We start from the raw sequence: 20,153 nt of genomic DNA on the forward strand, positions 1-20,153 counted from the left end.
GTTCAATAAATGATCACAGAATGAACTTAACTATGTAACCAAAACCCAAGTTGTATCTTTGACAAAAATTATTAAATTTTACTTGATTATCTACAGATTCTTTGCGGACATTTTAATGTATAGAATCATTTCTGTGAATGAATAGTCTAATTAATTCCTTTTCAACCTGCATACGTTTTATTTATTTTCTTGCCGTATTTCACTGGCATGGTTATGCAGTACAATGTGCAATATGAATGATAACAATGGGCATCTACTCTCTCTTGCCTGAATTTAGGGGATGAATTTTTAGCATCATTTCATTAAGTAAGATACTTGTTGAAAAATACTCAGTATTAGATGGAGAAACTCCTTTTATTGTTAGTTTTCTATTTTTAAAGTGTGAATTTATGATATTTTTGCTTGAGTGCTTCTTTTGAATCTTTTGAAATTATTATTGTCCTTTGTTCTATTAATATGTCATTCCTTATATTCATTTTCAAACATTAAATCAACCTTGCATTCATGGATCAATCCATCTTTATCATAATACCATATGCCTCCAAACTTTAAAAAATATATTTCATTGGAATTCTCAAGTATTTTGTTTAGAAGACTTTTATGCTTTTGAGTTTGAGAGAGACTATGATATCTTTTCTGGCAATATTTTTGTCAGGTTTAGTATCAATAGTATGATGGCCTCATGAAATTGCTCTCAATTTTCTTTTATTTTCAGAAAAATTTTATATACAATTGCTTTCTATAATGGCCAATCTAAGTTTGGAATTTTATTTTTAGAAAGATTTATATTACAGATTCAATTTCTTTAGGAGATAATGGTAAGATTCAGATATTCTCTATCTTCTTATGTCAGTTTTAGCAGGTTTTATTCTAACAGGCATATGCTCATTTCCTCTAAATTTTTTAAATTATGATCATAAAATTTTTTATAATATCTTTTTTATAAAATTTTCTGTGTGATCTATATTTTTTGTCATTTTTGATATATTTGGATCAAGTCTTTTTTGATCAGACTCACCAGGAAGTTAACCATTTGCTATGTTACTTTTCAATTTTGAGCAGTACCACTTCTCTAATTAGTTTTTATAATTATATAACAAATATATCTGTCTGTCTGTCTTTCTACCTACCTACCTATCCATCCATCCATCCACCATCAGTTTAGATTTTTATCCATTTGTGCAAACTGGGAGACTTTTAAAACTCAAGTCTATCACTTATGGAAAGATTTTTTGAATAAATTGTTAATTAATATCCTCTCTTCTTATTTGCACTTTTCTCACTTAAAGGTATTCTCAATTAAATATTTCACCTCCTAAATTGATTGTCTGTGTTTGTTATATTATCTCTTATTTCTAATTATCTAATATTGCCCCAGTCAGAGTCCCAGTAGGAAATAAGTATCGAATAAGGATAATTCAAGGAGATGTTAATGTAGAAAATGTTTAAAATGCAGCACCCTAGAATATAATAATAACATTCAAACCAATACCACTGTTAGGCCCAATGGATCAAAGAGGGAGTGACTTATTTAAAACGACTTTTCTATGTTGACTTAAAAGGTCTTTTTCTTTTTCACTATTTTAAAACTCAACTGTACTTTTTATTCAGATTCCATGAATATGTCCACTAATACTGTTTTAGGACATATCACTAGATTACACATTAAATGTACTTGTCTCCTAGTCTCCTCAAATCTGTGACAATTCCTCATTCTTTCCTGTCTCTCATGATTCTGACAACTTTGAGGCTTTGCTCAGTTATTCTGAGGACTGTCTCTCAATCTGAGGGCTTGCTTGATAGTTTCTCATTATTGGACTGAAGTTACACAGTTTTGGAAAGGTAACACAAAGTGATTTTTTTTTTCCAATACATAGCAAGGGCCACAAAATGTCGATATGTCATTTTACTAGTGACAGTAACACTGATCACTTCATTACAGTGCTGTCTGCCAGGTTTCTCTACTATAAAACCATTCTTTTCCTTTTATAATTAATGGATATCCCGAGGGAGATACTTTGAGCCTATATAAATATCCTATCTCTCCTCACACTTACATTTCCTAATTTTATATTCCCTTGGTAGATCTTGATTGACAATTACTACTGTAAAGTTCTAATGAGATTTTCCATTTCCCTCATTCCACCTACATTTTTTAATTGGATTTCATTTTTAAGATAGATGTCTCTTACCCCAATTATATTTTTCAATTATTTATTTATATTACCACAAAACCATGAACTTTTTTTTATATTCTATAGGTTATAATCCAATATTCCTGTTGCTAATTTTACTCCTCCAATTATTTCAAATTAGCCACTGGGAAAAATAAGAGATCTTTGGCCACCAAGAGAGCTTTCTGACTTGATTTACAACAATATCCAAAGGGTAAAAAAAAGAATCTAAATAACTTTGAGGAAAAATTTCATTATACCTAAATTTTATGCCATTCTATCATCATTAGTATGTGAGATAAGAGGACAATATTTGCTATAAAGTTCTCAAAATGTATATTACCTAAGGTCATTTTTTTTTTACGTATTACTCAGGTAATCTGAAAAGAACTGACATAATGAACTTAAGCATGAGTTTGTCGTGACTGCTGGTCAACAGTATCAGTGAACACAGAATAAGTTAACATGATAAAAGGAATAAATAATGTAAATAATCATTTTACAAGGTAGCAGTAATTTGTATTTGGAAGAAAAAAAAATAATCTACATAGCTCCAAACTTGTAAGAAAGGATAGATTTGTTTGGGAACAAATAAAAGAAAAATTCCAGGAAGAGAAGATCAAGATGGTGGAGTAAGATAACTACATACTACTCTATGTAGAACAATTCTCACTAAAACTAACTGGAAACTGGCAGGAAAATTCCTATGCAACTCAGGGTGTAAGAAAGACACACACATAATCAGTAAGGAAGGGAAGAAAAGTGATCAGGTCAAGATCTGTACCCCTGGGAAAAATCTCAGAAAACTGGAAATTATACAGGCAGACACATACCTTGGGGAGTGAACAGGTCGAGCCACAGATTGGGCCTTCCAGTTCTGAGGTCCTATGCTCGGAGACAAGCTCCTTTAACTGGTTGGAGGACAGCTGGGGCAAGCAGAAGGGCCAGGGCAGGCTGGACCTCATTAGTGAGGAGCACATTTTTGGCTAGTGCTTGAGGTAGGACAGAGAGAGGTCTGCTCTCTAGCGGTTGCCTGGTTTCAAGAGACTGCTTCACTGCCCCGGTCCGAGTGCCCTAGCCCAAGCCAAGTGGACACTCCAGCCCTGCTCACTCCACACCACAGCAAGGCACTGGATCTGAGCGGCCATGACCAGGGAAAAGACTAGACCACTGGAGGCAGAGGCATCCTGGCCCCAGGGCAGAGCCTGGGTTGGTGGCACTATCTATTATTGATGCTTATGCAAGCAGTGCCCAAGAAACTATTCAGATTTCAGACACACCCTGCTCCACACTTCACCCTTGTAAATGCAGAGATCACAAAGACCCTGGCTACCCTGCAGAGTGGCTCCACGACAAGGTGGGAATGGCAGAGGGTAGGGAGGGTGATCAGCCGTGGGATCTTGCCCATGACAGCTCTGCCCTAGCAGCTGCCAATTTCTTGTGACAACTTTGCAGTGAGCCCCAGCCTGAGCTGAGCTAACCCTCTATGGGTTATTCAGTCCCATCAGTTCAGTTCAGTGGCTCAGTCATGTCCGACTCTGCGATCCCATGGACTGCAGCACACCAGGCTTCCCTGTCCATCACCAACTTCCGGCGCTTACTCAAACTCATGTCCATCAAGTCGGTGATTCAATCCCATAGAGGCCCCATTTAATCTATGCCACAGCACAGTACTGGCTCTAGAGCAACTACAACCAAAGAAGAGATTCTCTGTTCAAAACCTTCCCCAGTTTCTCTTTATGCCAAGTTCCTTTATATTCTATAGATGTTGGTTTAGGTACCACATAAGAATTTTTCTCTGACCATACAAGTTCACTTAGGTACCATGATATACTCTCTATCTCAGGAGATATTTTTTCTACTTCACTTATAATAATCTGTAGCATTTTTTGTTTATGTATTTGTTTTTTTCTGGTCTATCTGTTCCTAATTAGAATAGAACTTTCAGTAGGGCAGGGACCTAGTCTGTCTTTTTCATCTCAGTGTCGCCAAAGGATAGTGCTTCTTGGAAGGTACAAAATAAGTACTCAATATTGGAATAAAAGAATATATGGATGAATGGTCAAGTGCTAAGGTGAAAGACATATGAGGATTTATTGATAATTAAATATGGTATAACCTTGGTAACAGCATCATGATGATCATGATGACCAGCAGTGGATCATGCTAAAAACCTAGGACTTCTGCTTGATTCATTTATATTCCTAATTTCACCCAAATTTCACCAGTTCTTCTCTGCCATTGATGGTGCCAAATTACCAAATTACTTCTATGGTCTACTAACTCTTTTTCCTTGCATAAATCCTTCCAAACTCTTTGATATAAATAACCCCCAAACTCTCTACCACAGCCAAGAAGGCCTTGTACAAAATCCTCATTATCTAGCATTCTCTTGTATATTCGTTTTCTCTGCATTCACACCAAGTTCTAAGTGCACTGGTCTTTAAAAAGATAAGGCGCAGGCACCTTACAATTATTACTCAAATCTTGTTTACCCTCCATGCATTCCTCCTTACACTAATACTCTCTCATGAATCTCCAAAGAATTACCTCCTATCACATTCACACTCTAGCCCTTACCTAGGTTTATTTTCTATACAGAATTTAATTAATATATGAAATTATTTCTTTATTGGTTAACTTGCCTTGGGTTACCAGATGTAAAGCTCTTCAAGGTGAGGAATTTTCTCTTTCTTGGTCATTACCGCATTCCAACTATCTAGATGACTTCTTGTTACAATTAGAAAGTATTTATTGAAAGAATAATGAAATGAAACTCTTCAGATGGGAATCTTTTTAACACTTTAAAAGTTATCATACTTCCAGTCATGTGTATTTTTTAGTACAGATGAAAATACCAAAGAAAGAATTTTAAAGCTTGTCTTTTTTTTGCTGGCCATGCTGCGAAGCTTGTGGGATTTTAGTTCCCCAACCAGGGATCAATCCAGGCCCTGGGAAGTCAAAGCATGGAGTCCTAACCACTGGGCTGCCAGGGAATTTTCTAAAGCTCATCTCTTAAGAAATTTTTCTCTTCTTTCTTAAACTAACAGTTGAATCATTCTTCTTCTCCTTGTCTTTTGTTGAGAAAGCTTTCACTTACTTTCTTAATTAGGTCAAATGACTCTACTGCATACTCTTAAAGCATCACATTAACTTTCCATATAGTGCTTAACTGAGTTTTAATTTACCTAATTCTTCAAAATAAATTTTTCCTATGCCTATGTCCTTCACTAGCTCCTAGCTCTATGAGAATAGAGATGATATATATTTTAATTCACCATTTAATCCAATGGTGATATGCTCAACATCTGGCATATCTTATGCACTCAAAATATATCTTCAAAAAATAAATCACCCCAAGTGTCATTCCTCATTGTCTAGTATAGAACACATAAATATGCTTTTAGTAGTATAAATTTACACCTTAGGAATAATCTATCAATCACCAACCTGAACCATCAGCTCAGTTCACTTCAGTTGCTCAGTCATTTCCGACTCTTTGCGATCCCATGGACTGCAGCTTGTCAGGCTTCCCTGTCCATCACCAACTCCCGGAGCTTGCTCAAACTCATGTCCATCGAGTCGGTGATGCCATCCAACCATCTCATCCTCCATCATCCCTTTCTCCTCCCACCTTCAATCTTACCCAGCATCAGGGTCTTTTCAAATGAGTCAGTTCTTCACATCAGGTGGCCAAAGTATTGGAGTTTCAGTTTCAGCATCAATCCTAACAATGAATGTTCAGGACTGAATTCCTTTAGGATGGACTGGCTGGATCTCCTTGCAGTCCAAGGTACTCTCAAGAGTCTTCTCCAGCACCGCAGTTCAAAAGCATCAATTCTTCGGTGTTCAGTTTTCTTTACAGTCCAACTCTCACAATCCAGATATGACTCCATACAACATCACATCCAGACATGCCATCCAACATGAACCATACACATATTATTTAATTGGTTTGTCTTTGTTTTTTTTTTTTTTTTTTCTCCAAAGTAGAACTGAGAACATAAATCTGATTAACTGAATGCCTCTCATAGTTGAATTCTATGTTAAGTATGATTATTATTTCATGCAACTGAAGCTCATAGATTTACAAAAGGAATGAGCTTGTTTTTTCCTACCATATTGAATTCAATTCCTTTTGAAGTAGTAATGAGTGCCATCATTTCACTGCACAAGAAATCTTTCATCTATTAACACGAAGAACCTCACCTTCCCATCCCCTCTAGGTACCATTTCAGTCATCAAAATTTGGTTCTATTGAAGGAGGAAACAGACAGAACAGGCTCCATATTGAAAGCAGGACTCCATCTTGGGCCAGACTATGGACTTTGAGCTCTACGCCCAGTATCTATGGAAATGACATACCATCTGGAAAACCAGAGCCCTGATTGGAAGAGCCCCATGGCTCGTACCTAGATTCTCCCTTGCCTAAAAGAATACCCTAATTATCTGTGTAACCGAATAGAATCATACATTCTATTATGCTTATTGGGGTATGACCACAGGCCTATTGATAATTGTCCACTGTTAACCACCTAGGGTTAAGGCATACAAATCACGGGTTAACTTTGACTATATCTTTCTTTTCCTTTGTCCAGACTAGTTTCAGAGAATTTGGGGATGTGGGTTTGAGCGTATACACTTAGAGTATATAACGTTTTCACAAAAACTGGTCGGGGTCCTTGGCTAAGAGGAGACTATGCCTTGGGCCCGCCAGTGTAATAAACTGCACTCTGCTATCTGCATTGTCCTTCTGAGTGAGTTTGTTTCCCAGAACGCGTGGCTACAACACTATAGGTATGCAAAATGTTTTTATAAATGAATTCCAACAATTGACAAATACCTTTTCAGTCCTATTATATTCTAGCCATTGAAATATATTCTATATATTTAAAAAAATAGCTTTTTTTTAAAATAAATTAAGCACTGGGAAAGGACAGTTGGTTAAACATTTTTGCATTTAGTCTTCCTCTCACATTTAATGATTCATTCTTAGCAGTGTCAGCATTGAATACAGGAACATAAAGTTAAGTTCTCTCAAAAGGTTGAACATTTTGTCATTTCCTGAAAGACTAAAGAAAATCAAGCCCACCTGGCCAGACTCACTTTTGAGCTTGGCAATATTTTAAGTTGTACATGAGTTTTCAAAACCAATTGAGAACTCAGAGAAATAAAAACATTTAAAGAAATTAAAGATCCATTATCATTGTTTAAGGATTTTAAGGTTTTTTTTTTTTCTTTTTTCATTTTTCAATGTTCACTCTGAGAAGGGCTTACTCATCTCACAAGTATTTCTTTGGTCTATCCTATGAAACAAAGTCAATTGAAAATATGAAAATAGTTTGTTTTATAGGTACAAGCTCTTGTGTATTGTAAGACTTGTGACACTTTTGTATAGTAGAAACAAATGATTAAATCTAATTGTCCAAAGATTTTGGGAATGGCAACATAGTCAAGTAACTAGAGGAAGCCATGAGGCATATCCTGAAATCTTGGATATACTCTATTTTCGAATCAAAACAGGGATGTAGAAAGTCAGCTCAAAGAGACTGCTAATTCTAAGACAAAAGCTAATTTGAACATGAATCTGAAGATTTTATAAAAACACAGACACACACATACACACATCCTACATATACATATATGTCTGTATGCAGATGTGTATGTGTATTCATCTTAACAAGGAAAAGGCAGAAAATATTATGTTTAAAGATGCAAGCAGAGAAAAAGTCAGAGAAAGAAATTACTATGATTTTAACACATATCTAATAAATGCCAAGTACAGAGATTGGTACTGAAGTCACAGTGGTAAATAAGAGAGAGATGGTCCTTGACCTCAGGTAACCTACCACACATATCTTTCCCCTATTCATCGTTGAACAATAGAATGACATCTTCAAAAGGCCATGATGTTGAAAAGGGTTTGCTGAGTTCCAAAAGTTACAGTGTATGGATCATCCTATAGGGCAAGGTAGGAGTGGTAGGAAATTAGACAGATAAGTGATTAAGAGCACAAAATCAGATGTTATATATTAATCTAACAGTGATGGGAAAGCACAAGAGTTTTAAGCGAAGAAACAACAGCTTCCTTGGTGGACAATATTCAAGTCTGGTCTGTTGGGCAGGCACATTCCATGAGAGCACCATTACCATTACATAGCTAGCTAGGAATGGCTAGGAATCCAAGAGGATCAAAATGAATATTCTGTGTAAAGTGCATATAGTCTTTCCCCAACGACTCAGCAGTAAAGAATCTGCCTGCAATGCAGGAGACCCAGGTTCAATTTCTGGGTCAGGAAGAACCTCTGGAGAAGGAAATGGCAACACATTCCTACATTCTTGCCTGGAGAATTCCATGGACAGAGGAGGCTTGTGGGTTACAGTCCATAGGGTCTCAAAGAGTCAGACACAACTGAAGCGATTGAGCATGCAAAGTGCATATATTACCCCTAATGTATAACATGCACTCAATAAACACTAGCAACCAGAGAAACAGTTTCATAGGTTATGGCAGATTGGACTTCCTGGAAAGAAGAGTCTGTATTGGAGATTAACATGCAAGAAGTTTGAGGCACTCAGGATCTGCATATAGGGAGGCCAAGGGACAGGAAGGAAGTAAAGTTGAGCAGAGAGAAGTTGATTCTTTTTCAGCAAATGGTGCAGTGGTCCCTACAGGGGAGCTGTGAAAGCCCTCCAGAGTTAGCCTTCCCTTCATTAAGGAGCCGTGGCCTGTAGCCTCAAGGATCAACAAGTCGTTGATGTTCAATCCCTAAGTAGTGTCCACCTCTTTGAGACCTCAAAGACTACAGCACACCAGGCTTCCCTGTCCTTCACTACCTACCTGAGTCTGCTCACATTCATGTCTATTGAGTCAGTGATGCCATGCAACCATCTTAACCTCTGCTGCCCTCTTCTCCTCCTGCCCTCAATCTTTCCCAGCATCAGGGTCTTTTCCAGTGAGTTGGCTCTTCACATCAGGTGGCCGAAGTATTAGAGCTTCAACTTCAGCATCAGTCCTTCCAATGAATATTCAGCTATTCAGCATGGATTTCCTTTAGATTGACTGGCTTGATCTCCTTGCAGTCCAAGGGACTCTCAAGAGTCTTCAATACTACAGTTCAAAAGCATCAATTCTTTGGCGCTCAGTTTTCTTTATGGATCCAACTCTCACATCCCTACATGACTACTGAAAAAACCATAGCTTTGACTAGACAGACCTTTGTCAGCAAAGTGAAGTCTCTGCTTTTTAATGCACTCTCTATGTTTGTCATGGGTTTTCTTCCAAGGAGCAAGCATCTTTTAATTTCATGGCTACAGTCACTGTCTGCAGTGATTTTGGAGCCCCCAAAAATAAATCCAACCAGTCACTGGATACAGGCTGCTCTACTACAGTCTTCTCTGGCCTAGGGTGATTTGGGGAGAGGGATTTTCAGGTAAGAGCTGTCAACAGCCATCTCCCAGCAACTGAGGGCATCAGCCCTGAAGAGGGACTAGTGTGGCTCAGTACAGTATCATTTACATTGATTGAAAAGGAAGGTAATATGTCCTGGCATTTCTCTTCTCTCTGGATTCCTCTCCAAATTCAGCCTTCTCAAGAGAGAAATTTCCCACAATTTAAAAAAGACCCTTTGTCACAGTTCCACTGCATTTTCCACCCAATTCATCACAACTATTTTTTCTTCTTTATTCCTTCCATGTAAAGGTTTCTGGACTTGGTTTGCTACCATAATTTACACACAATGCAGAGATGATGTGTCCTTTTCAAAAATGTGCTTTTTCTTAATAGCTTCTCACCCTTTTAACCAACTTGACAAACTGCCTCAGGATATTAACAATGATACATTCTCACCTGGAGGGACATGTTTAAAATGTAATTTGAATAGGTAGTTAAGCATGTTTGCCTGAAGGTGTTATCATTTGGTAATTTGATATTTTAATATCAAATGTAAGTTCTTGACACGGCCTGCCCTTTCCAGAGGAGACCCATAAAAATAACATGTGTCTCTGAACAATTTCCTGGCTGAGGCAGGTTGTATTTTGTGTCCCCAATGATAATTATCTTCACTGCATTGTAAAGAATGTGTTGTACACCAAATTCTCTATTAACAATCACAATATGTAGAAATTATCTTCATCCTAGAACATCTCAAGGGTTCAGGCTGTTTGTATATGATAACAGCTCGCTGAGATCCAAATTATTGAAAATTCAAAGACGTGAATAGGAAAAACATGGCTATTTTACCATCAGTTTTTAACAGAAATGTATTGTAATTAAAATGTAAAAAAAAGGGGGGGCTCTTTGAATCAATCTAGTCAGATGAAGAAGGAGGAGGAAGGGGAGGTAGAGTAAGAGGAGAAGGGAAGGAATAATACCAAAGGAAATATGAGTAGAAGCATCCTGAGGTTTTGCCTCAAAAAATAGAATTAGTGAATTAAAAAAACAGACACCCTTTTATGCCATTAAGAATAATTAACAATTGGATAAATAATATTTAGATTTTTAAAGATATATGAATAAACTCTAAAACTTCTAGTATTCTAAAATTTAATTTGAAGGGAACTACAAACTTTAAATAATGAGGTGAAAGTCTTGGCAGGTGAGGAAGTCAATTCTTGATATTTAGGACACTGACCTTCTAAAGCCCCCCTCACTCATAATGCAGACATTGATTTTAATTCCCTTCTCAATTAACAAGGCTTTTTTTTTTACATTATGTTTAAAGGTTAGAGTAAAATGACTGAAAAAGTACATATAAATAAACTAAAAAGGGATATATTTAAAAAGATATATAAATCAGATAACTAAAAAAAGGATATATAAATCAGATAAATAACTTTGAGCAGTTATATGATGAACTAAAAGCTATGTGAGTAGAAAAATCCCAAGAAGTATGCCTAGAAAATATTTCTTCTCTTTTTTCTTTTCTTGCAGATAAGTTTTGAAGACAGGGGCTTCAGTGAAGACAGTGGTAAAGAATCCACTTGCCAATGCAGGAGGTGCAAGAGATATGAGTTCAATCCCCGGGTTGGGAAGATCCCCTGGAGTAGGAAAGGGTAATCCACTCCAATATTCTTGCCTGGGAAATCCTATTGACAGAGAAACTGAGCAGACTACAGTCATGGAATCTTAAAGAGTCTGCCATGACTGAGCACACACACACACACACACACACACTCACACACACACACACACACTGATAAAACCCATACTGATACTTTGTATTCTGTATTTGATGCTTTAGTTAACTGTATCAAAGCTTTAAACCTCCAAGCAATGACAATGAGTCGCATTATACTTGCGTGCGTGCTAAGTCACTTTAGTCATGCCTGACTCTTTGTGACCCTTTGGACTGTAGCCCACAGACTTCTCTGCCCACGGGATTCTTCAGGCAAGAATACTGGAGCGGGTTGCCATGCCCTCCTCCAGGGGATCTTCCCGACCCAGGAATCGAATGTGGGTCTTACATCTCCCTGCATTGGCAGGCAGGTTCTTTACTACTAGTGCCAACTGCGAAGTCCTGCATTATACTTGCCCCCTTGTATAATCTGTGGAGGAGGAAGCAAGCAGAGAGGTGAAGGGGGTTACAATGGAAGCAGCTCTTCCCCCTCTTTCCTGTTTGCCCATTTCTGTTTCCCTCTAACCTTAAAAGAACATAATAAGGAATATGATCACTAAGCTATTGAAACTGACTCCAGACTTATGCTCTCCTAAATACACACAATGCCTTGGCTAACCTGTTGATTCTTTTCCTAGATATGAAGAAGTAAGTAACCCCCAAAAGCCCCCCAAAGCAATCCTGCAGGCCAATCACTGGGACAAGATAATATCTGAGGTGACAGCCAGTCAGTCTGCACACGGTGGAGATGCAGAACCTAACTTCCTGCCTCCATGATTCACTGGGGTCCTTTCCCCTTCATTTTTCCTTTTAAACATTGTCAGGGATTAGCAGAATCTTTGGACTTGGTCTCTGGACACAAGTCACCATCTCCTCAGATTGCGAGCTCTTCTGATTAAAGCATCTTTCTTTTCTACCGACACGTGCCCCTGGAATTGGCATGTGAACAGTGAGCAGCTGAACCTGGGTTAGGTTACAAGATACAAAGAACATAATAATTAGAGGTAATTGTAATTATCCTGAACCCCATTAGTACACACACCAGGCCACCTGAAAGGATAAAGGAAGAAAAGGGAAAAAAAACACACATACAGCCTAACGTGCTAGAAAAAGTTATCATAATCCTTTCTTAAGATAACTTTAATATATGGCTTTGTTGAGTTGTAATTTCATTTTTTCCATTAGCTCTCTAATATGCACTTAACTTGATAAAAAAAAAAAAGTGTCCTATATGATGAAATACTCCTGTTAGTGAGATGTCTGAGGCACCTAGCCTAGACAGAGAGATAGACAATGTATCCCCGCCCCCCACTAACTTGATAAGATTGTTGACTTAACATCATGCAAGGTAAAACTGTGATTCAATTATGAAAAGCATTTAAAAAATTAAAAACAATAGTGTCTTAAGGAATACTAATAAATTAGGAACTGTTAATGAACAGAGATTGATTATAATTATTGACCATATATATGAATATAGGTGTCTCTAAGGTAAAACTTCATTTGACAAACTCAGAATGACTTTCGTAAGAGCAAGGAAGACTATATTTGTCTGAACTCTATCTGGAATAATCAAACAATTAAACTGGATGTGGTGGGAAAGGGAAAAAATACACAGATAAACCTCTGAGACCGCTTGCTATTATGGAGGATGGCAGGTCTGACACAAGAACAAAGTGTAGGTGGCGGCCAGTGATTCACTCATGAAACCAATTGAGAACAAGCAGGGAATGACATTTATAACCCAGATGCATGAGTACCAATTTCCAGAGCAAGGGTAATAAAATAAACATGAAATTTTGACACATAATGATTTCTTTTATGAACTAATAAAATTTTATACATATTCATATATTTTTATGTATACATAATTTTTATGTATTGAGAATGATCTTCAGAATAAAAATATGCATAATGAGCATTATTGGTAAGAGGAGCTTCCCATTATGTGTAGTTGGATGAATTATAGAAAAGCACCTGCTGAATTAAATGAGGCTACATTTCAGGCTATTAAAAACTTGTGTTTGAAATTACTGTGCTGTTTTCAGTGGTGTTGAGCCATCATAGACAAATGGGCTTGGTGCCTCAAGGCTACAAGTAAACAGTGGTGGTTCTTATTTTGTTTTTTAAAAAGACAGTGATTAGCTACATACAAACTTTAAAGCCTGAAGTAGATGTTAAGCACAATTTCATAATTATTAAAGAAATGGGGCTCTTTACTTTTCCTTCTTTGACAGACAGTTGCATCTTCTTGTGCAATACTAGCCACATCCCTGAGACATAGTCATGAAGGTCAGAGTAAACGGATTTGGCTATATTGGGTGCCTAGTCACCAGGATGCTTTTAATTCTGGTCAAAAGGATATTATCATCAATGATTCCTTCGCTGACCTTGGCTACATGGTCTACATGCTCCAATATGATTCCATAGCAAGTTATACCACAATCAAGGCTGAGAATGGGAAGCTTGTCATCAGTGGAAGGCTTAGCTCCACCTTCCAAGAGCAAGATGGGATGCTTGGAAGCACCCACATCAAATGAGGTGATGCTGGTGCTAAATATGTTGTAGATACCACTGATGTCTTCATTAACTTGGAGAAGGCTGGGACTCACCGAAAGGATGGAGCCCAAGGGTCTTCATTATCCCTGTACCTTCTGCTGATGTCCACATGTTTGGGCATAGATCATGAGAATCATGACCATAACCTCAATATTGTCAATATTGTCAGCAATGCCTGCTCTACCACCAGCTACTTGGCCTCTCTGACCACAGTCACCCAGGATGACTCTGGCAACTCATGATGCCTGCCACTCAAGGCCACTGTCTGTGTCATCACTGCCACACAGAAAGTCTCAGATGGCTCCTCTGGGAAGCTGTGGTATGCTGGCTGTGGGGCTTCCCAGAAGACCATCCTCCCTGCTTCTATGGGCATTGCTAAGACTATGAACAAGGTCACCCCTTGAGCTGAACTGGAAACTGACTGACTGTCATGGCCTCCCATGTCTCAGCTCCAATGTGTCATGAATCTGACCTATAGTCTGGAGAAAGCTGCCAAATATGATGACATCAAGAAGGAAGGTGGTGAAGCAGGCAACAGAAGGTCCCCTAAAGGGCAACCTGGATGAGACAGAGGAACAGGCTGCCTCCTGTAATTTTAACAGTGATACACCCTCTTTCACCTTTGATGCTGGGGCTGGCATCACCCTCAGTGACTGCTCTGTCAAGCACATTTCCTGCTATGACAATGAGTTTGGCAAGAGCAAAAGGGTGGTGGGCTTTATGATCCATGTGGCTTCCAAGGAATAAGAGCTCCCTGAACCACGAACCTCAGTGAAAACAAGAGAAGGAAAAAAGAGGCCCTCAGCTATTGAGGAGCCTTTGCCCCAACTCAATCCCCCAACACACTGAGAATCATCCATCCTCAAAAGTTTACATGCCAGACTTCCTGAAGAAAAGGGAGAGCATTAGGGAGCCCTACCTGGTCATGTATCATCAATAAAGGAAAATGTATACAGTCAAAAAGGAAAAAAAAGAAAGAAAGAAATGCTTTACAAACATTTAGAAATGGAAGTGGAGATCAGTAGGAACTAGGAAAAGTTTACAGGTGGAGATCAGCAGGAACTAGGAAAAGTTTACAAAGGATGAGTCAGGTCAGTCTAGCTTCATTCTCCTTTGGACAAAAATTCTAAAAAAGTTGTTTATGTTCATCTGGATTAAGCAAGGCATTTGGCAGTCACAACAGAAACATAACCTCGATAATCATACAAGGAAATAGACTTATGAGTGCCTAAAACCATATCAAATATCCTAGTTACTTGACTGATTAAATCTTAGAGCACAATTTTCTATTGTTTTTCAAAGATCTTTTTTTTTCCTTCTTTCTTTTTAAAAATAGCTATCGCATTTGAGCATCTACTATATGTTAGGCATTGTGATTATCCCTTGACATGAACTCTATACTCACAATAATCAAAGACATAGATATTCTTCAAATTTTGACATTACCTAAATTATAAGATTGGGTCCACGGGCACCAAGCTAGAGTCAGGAAGTATAAGCTTTTCAAATGTGCAAAGCATATGAAGCTGTAGAAAAAAAAAAATATGTTGGATTATAGACTCAGGCTCTAATAGAATCTAAACTCATTAGTACATTAGATTAAATGTAAGATTCATAGATATTAATATTTTTTTAGCAAGCTTATTGTGAGTTGGCAGTATTGCCATGGCTGCTGAGAAGATGAAAAGATTCTTTGGTCTTATTGTAGGATAAGACTATCTGAAGAAAGGGAAGTGGCATGCTTGTTGTTGTTGTTGTTTTTCAATATTTTCAGTTCCAAGCTTTATACTTTAATACAGGGTGCACCTATTAAGATTTTTTCCCCTTGTTAATGACAGAGACTCCATATGCAAGGAGGGAATTTTTGTATTTATAGAAAAACTGACAAGAGTTTTCAGTTAACCTATAAACCTGGAGAAAGAGCTGATAAAACCTTGACTTGAAGGATGGAAAATAGAGTCTCAGAGCCAGTTTCTCCTCTCTGCTTATCAGTGCTCATGTTATATGTTGGTCTTATCCTCTGTTATTTCATATAGGCCTTCTCCACTGGCAGAGGACATTTCTATCAAGAGTGTCAGATTAGCTGTTCCAGTGAAAAGAGAAAGCTTCTTTTGGCCCAATACCCTGATGACAATCCCTGAGAAGAAGTCTGTTTGGTCATGCTATAGCCATATAGAAACCTTTGTCCCAATCACTACTGTCAGAGAGATGGGGTAATATGGTTGGCCATGATTTCATCCTATGATCACTTTCATGGCCAGTGGCAGCACAGAGTGTGGGTGAAAGCTGAATCTGTTACTAGAAGAAAGAGGATGAAGCGCTGGCTGAGCACATCACACTTGGTACATTAACATTCAACATGTTCTGAAGGAAACAGGGAAAGAAAAGAGAATTGAAACTCTGATGAAGACAAGATGAAGAAATAGAGATGGTTATTCTTAAAAAAAGGGGGGGCGGGAGTTCAGAGAGACAAAAGTTTTGCTAAAAAACGAAACATACACAATGTCTACATAGGTCAAGAGACAGAATCTAAACATCCTCATTGGAAGAAGGATTTCATTTTAAAGGTAATTTCAACTTTATGATATTTTAACTTCCAAAGACCCAGAGCTGACCAAGGGGTCTCTAGATGAAATAGAAACCTTGCCGTTTTCGTTTAAAGGTATAAGATGTTTTACCACTTGCCAGGGGAAGTTGCAGATGGGTTTATTAGTATCTGACAAATGGCTGGACTAAATCACTTTAAGTAAGAGAGAAGCAATGGCTAAACCTAGATTTTAATGTAAAATATGAACATGAATCCAAGTTTTGGTACTTATTATTTATGTGAAAGCTTCCCTCATAGCTTAATTGGTAAAGAACCTGCCTGCAATTCAGACACTGGGGTTCGATCCCTGGATCTGGAAGATCCCCTAGAGAAGGAAATGGCAACCCATTCTAGTAAGTATTCTTGCCTGGAGTATCCCATGGACAAATGAACCTGTCAGGCTACAGTCCATGGGGTCGCAAGAGTCGGACACGACTTATTAATTAAACCACCACAGCCCATTTATGTGAACTCGGACAAACTGACTACTTTCTTTTAGCCTCATTTTTTTTTTTTTTTTATCACACCACATGACATGCCAGATCTTAATTCATGGATCAAACCCATGCTGCCTGCAGTGGAAGCACAGAGTCTTAATTGCTGGACTGGCGGGGAGGTCCCTGGTCTCATTTTTGAAGTAGGATTATTATTCTTACCTTGCAGGACTGCTGTGAGTGTTGGAGATAGTCTATGGAGAATTTCTTGTTCATTGATATATCTTAATAAATTATAGCTTATGTGTATAACTGAGATTCACTGACACCTTTGAAATATGGAAGCATGCCATGTCCAGACCAAAATAAACCCTTATAGATACATAGATCATAGCTATGTAAGTACCTGTGGGTTTGGTATGGGAGAAGGATCAGGAGTGGAAGGGTAACTGAGTGCATATGGCAAGAACGCAATATGAAATGTGTCAAGTCTGTCTGGCATTGAAATACACAGGAAAGCATAGGAATTAATGGTAGCTTTCAGAAAATTTAGATTAGCACACAGGGTCTAAACATGTATTTCATGAGGATTAAGTGAAATAATAAATGAAAACTTGCTTAGAATAATTTCTAGTACCCAATTAGAGATCAAGAAAAGCTCATTATTGTTTCTACTAAAGCTTATCATATGCTCTCCTTCTACTAGATGGTGAGCTTCTCAAGACACAAACCATGTAATAGTAATCTATTCCCTAAGATTTCAGTATAATGAATGGTGTTTTCTAGGCCCTTATATAAAAGACAGGGAAAATAGGAATTGTGGTATCATGAACAAAAAACACATTGAGGGCACAAAACAAAAATTTTGATACAAATTGGTGTGTGCAATTACATCTACAAGCTTGGACTAGAAGTGAAAGAAATGAACTCTGATTAGTAATAGAAAAGGTGAAATAAGCATGGAAAAAATGAGGATCAAAAATGGTGAAGGATAGGGGATAAAACTGACAGGCAGAAGTATAGCATCCTAAGTCTGCATGTTTTAGATGATGATATTTATGCAACAAATCAGAAATATATCAATAATTTCACAAAAATGTGCACTTTCCATATTCTATGTCGGTGTCTGATGCCTTCAGGATTTAAGTTTCTGTGATCAGTTTCAGTTTGAAATAGCATTTTCATATTCATCACGCTTGCTTTCTAAACCTATCAGTTAGCAGGTACCTATGCCAGCTTGATTCCACTCAAATTACCTGCCTGGTCCCTGTTTAGTGTTTATCACTCTTGCTCTAAATAAGAGCTTCCCAATGTTTTCCACACCATGGCACACATAGAAAATGACAAAACTTTTTTTGTGGAGCCACTGAACTAATGGAAGAAGCCCCTAAGAAATTACCTCGAGTTCCAGCTGCCGCAGGCCCTGCCCTGCTGCCCTGAGGCTGGGGGAGGGGACCTGTATTTCAGCAGACCTGTAACCACCTAGGGCTATTAATAAAATAGGTCACTCCAGTTGGGAGGCTGTGCTGTCAACTCTCCCTATAAAGAGATACAGAAGGTTTGATATATTTGTTTGCTCAATGTGTAGGGTAGATACTCTTCTAGGCACTGAGATGCATCAGTGTACAGGGCAGAGTCCCTGCCCCCTACAAACTAGGTTACAAATGGTTAAATGAGCCAGTCAAGTCTACAAGACTCAGGACGCCACAGCTAGAATCCGTATCCTCAGACACAACTCAGTTACTGCCAAGGGAAAAAAATGCTAAAACGCTTATACTATAAAATTAATTTGCCATTCTATGGTGAGAAAAGTGATTGCCAAGTTTTCTAACTTAAACTTCTGTCAAGGCACTTCCCTATGGTCAGCTGGCTCTGATTCCACACTTCCAAGGCACGGGGCCCAGGTCCGATCCCTGGTCATGGAGCTAAATCCCACATGCCACAACTAAAAGATCCTCTGTGCTCCAACAATATCAAAGATCCCATGTGTTACAACTTAGACCCAGCACAGCCAAATAAAAGAATAAAATAAATTTTTTAAAAAGATTGTCTATATGTCCCTATTAATTTTGAATGTGAAAGAATTGTTCTTGGTTAAAGTTTGCACTTGAAACTTTTCTCAGTGAATATGCTCAAAGAAAGGAACAAAGATTTCGGGGGTCAGGTTATCTCTGATACAGGCAAGTTAATATTTTTCTTGTGGGATCTTCAATATGAAAAATCTACCATCATGTTTTTGCATGGATAACACTCCTGGTTACCATGGGGTAGTAGAAGAGGGAGGTGATAGACTGTCAAAAGCATTACCAGGTGAGAAAGGATCCTTCTATCATTAAGATGAGGCAAACCTGGCAGAAAGCACATTTAAACTGTTTAAGAAAGTAAAATTTTAATGCACACGATTGCTAATTATACAGGCATTTTCAGTTTTCATTAAAGTGGGTCCCTGGGGATCTCTACTTGGGAATACTTTGTTAAATGATTTATTCAAATCACTGTATATAATTGAAAATAATAATCTGACTGTCTTTACTTATTCAATGATTCAAACTTTTTCTTAATTTTTTATAATGAGTGGTGGTGAATGATAAGATTATATAATTTTTATGTATTGAAGGGTTTTCCATATACTTCTGTGTGGGTCCATGCAGATGCCTATCCATCTAAAAAGCAGTAATTTCTAAACATAATAACAGAGGGGCAAATATAACCATTCTCACTGACCCTGAATTAGGTAGTTCATATTATTTCTATTATTGACACATTTCTATAAATGGTAGCAAGCCCCTTGCTAGAAAGGGTCAAAGGCATGAAATATGACTCAAAGCCCTTAACCATTCCAGATTACAAAAATTCAGAATTTACCTAAAAAATTGTCCCATTCTTCAACTTACTCTTCAAATATTTAATTGTGATTTTAGTATAATTATGTTAACTTAGGCTTCCAGGGTGTAGATTGGAATTTAATGTGTTATAAATACCTCCAGAAGCTAAGCATTTGGATTAGGTAATGATGCATATAATATGACTAATTAAGCACATTCTGGGTTTAATGCTGGATTAAAGTGTTAAACTGCACAGAAGAACAGAACATCAACCCTGTGAAAAATTCACAGTGATAAAAAGGAGTTGAAGGATGACCATTTGGATTTTTGTGTAGCCTTAGAATTAGGGCCCATCTGTTTTGAAACAAGGGTGAAGTCCTATCTGTTACATGCAAGGAGAACAGGATGGTTGGTTTTTGAGCATCTTCCATGAGCCAAGACATGGTGTCAAGATCTCT

At 37.8% G+C, this 20,153-nt stretch overlaps 1 pseudogene; it reads left to right on the top strand.

Moving 5' to 3' along the window:
- The window catches only part of LOC136175737 (glyceraldehyde-3-phosphate dehydrogenase-like), a 66,056-nt pseudogene extending 51,460 nt beyond the window's left edge, over positions 1-14,596 (top strand).
- The last annotated feature ends 5,557 nt before the right edge of the window (positions 14,597-20,153 follow it).

The sequence above is a fragment of the Muntiacus reevesi genome, chromosome 9 (assembly GCF_963930625.1).
Source record: "Muntiacus reevesi chromosome 9, mMunRee1.1, whole genome shotgun sequence".
Taxonomy (NCBI): domain Eukaryota; kingdom Metazoa; phylum Chordata; class Mammalia; order Artiodactyla; family Cervidae; genus Muntiacus; species Muntiacus reevesi.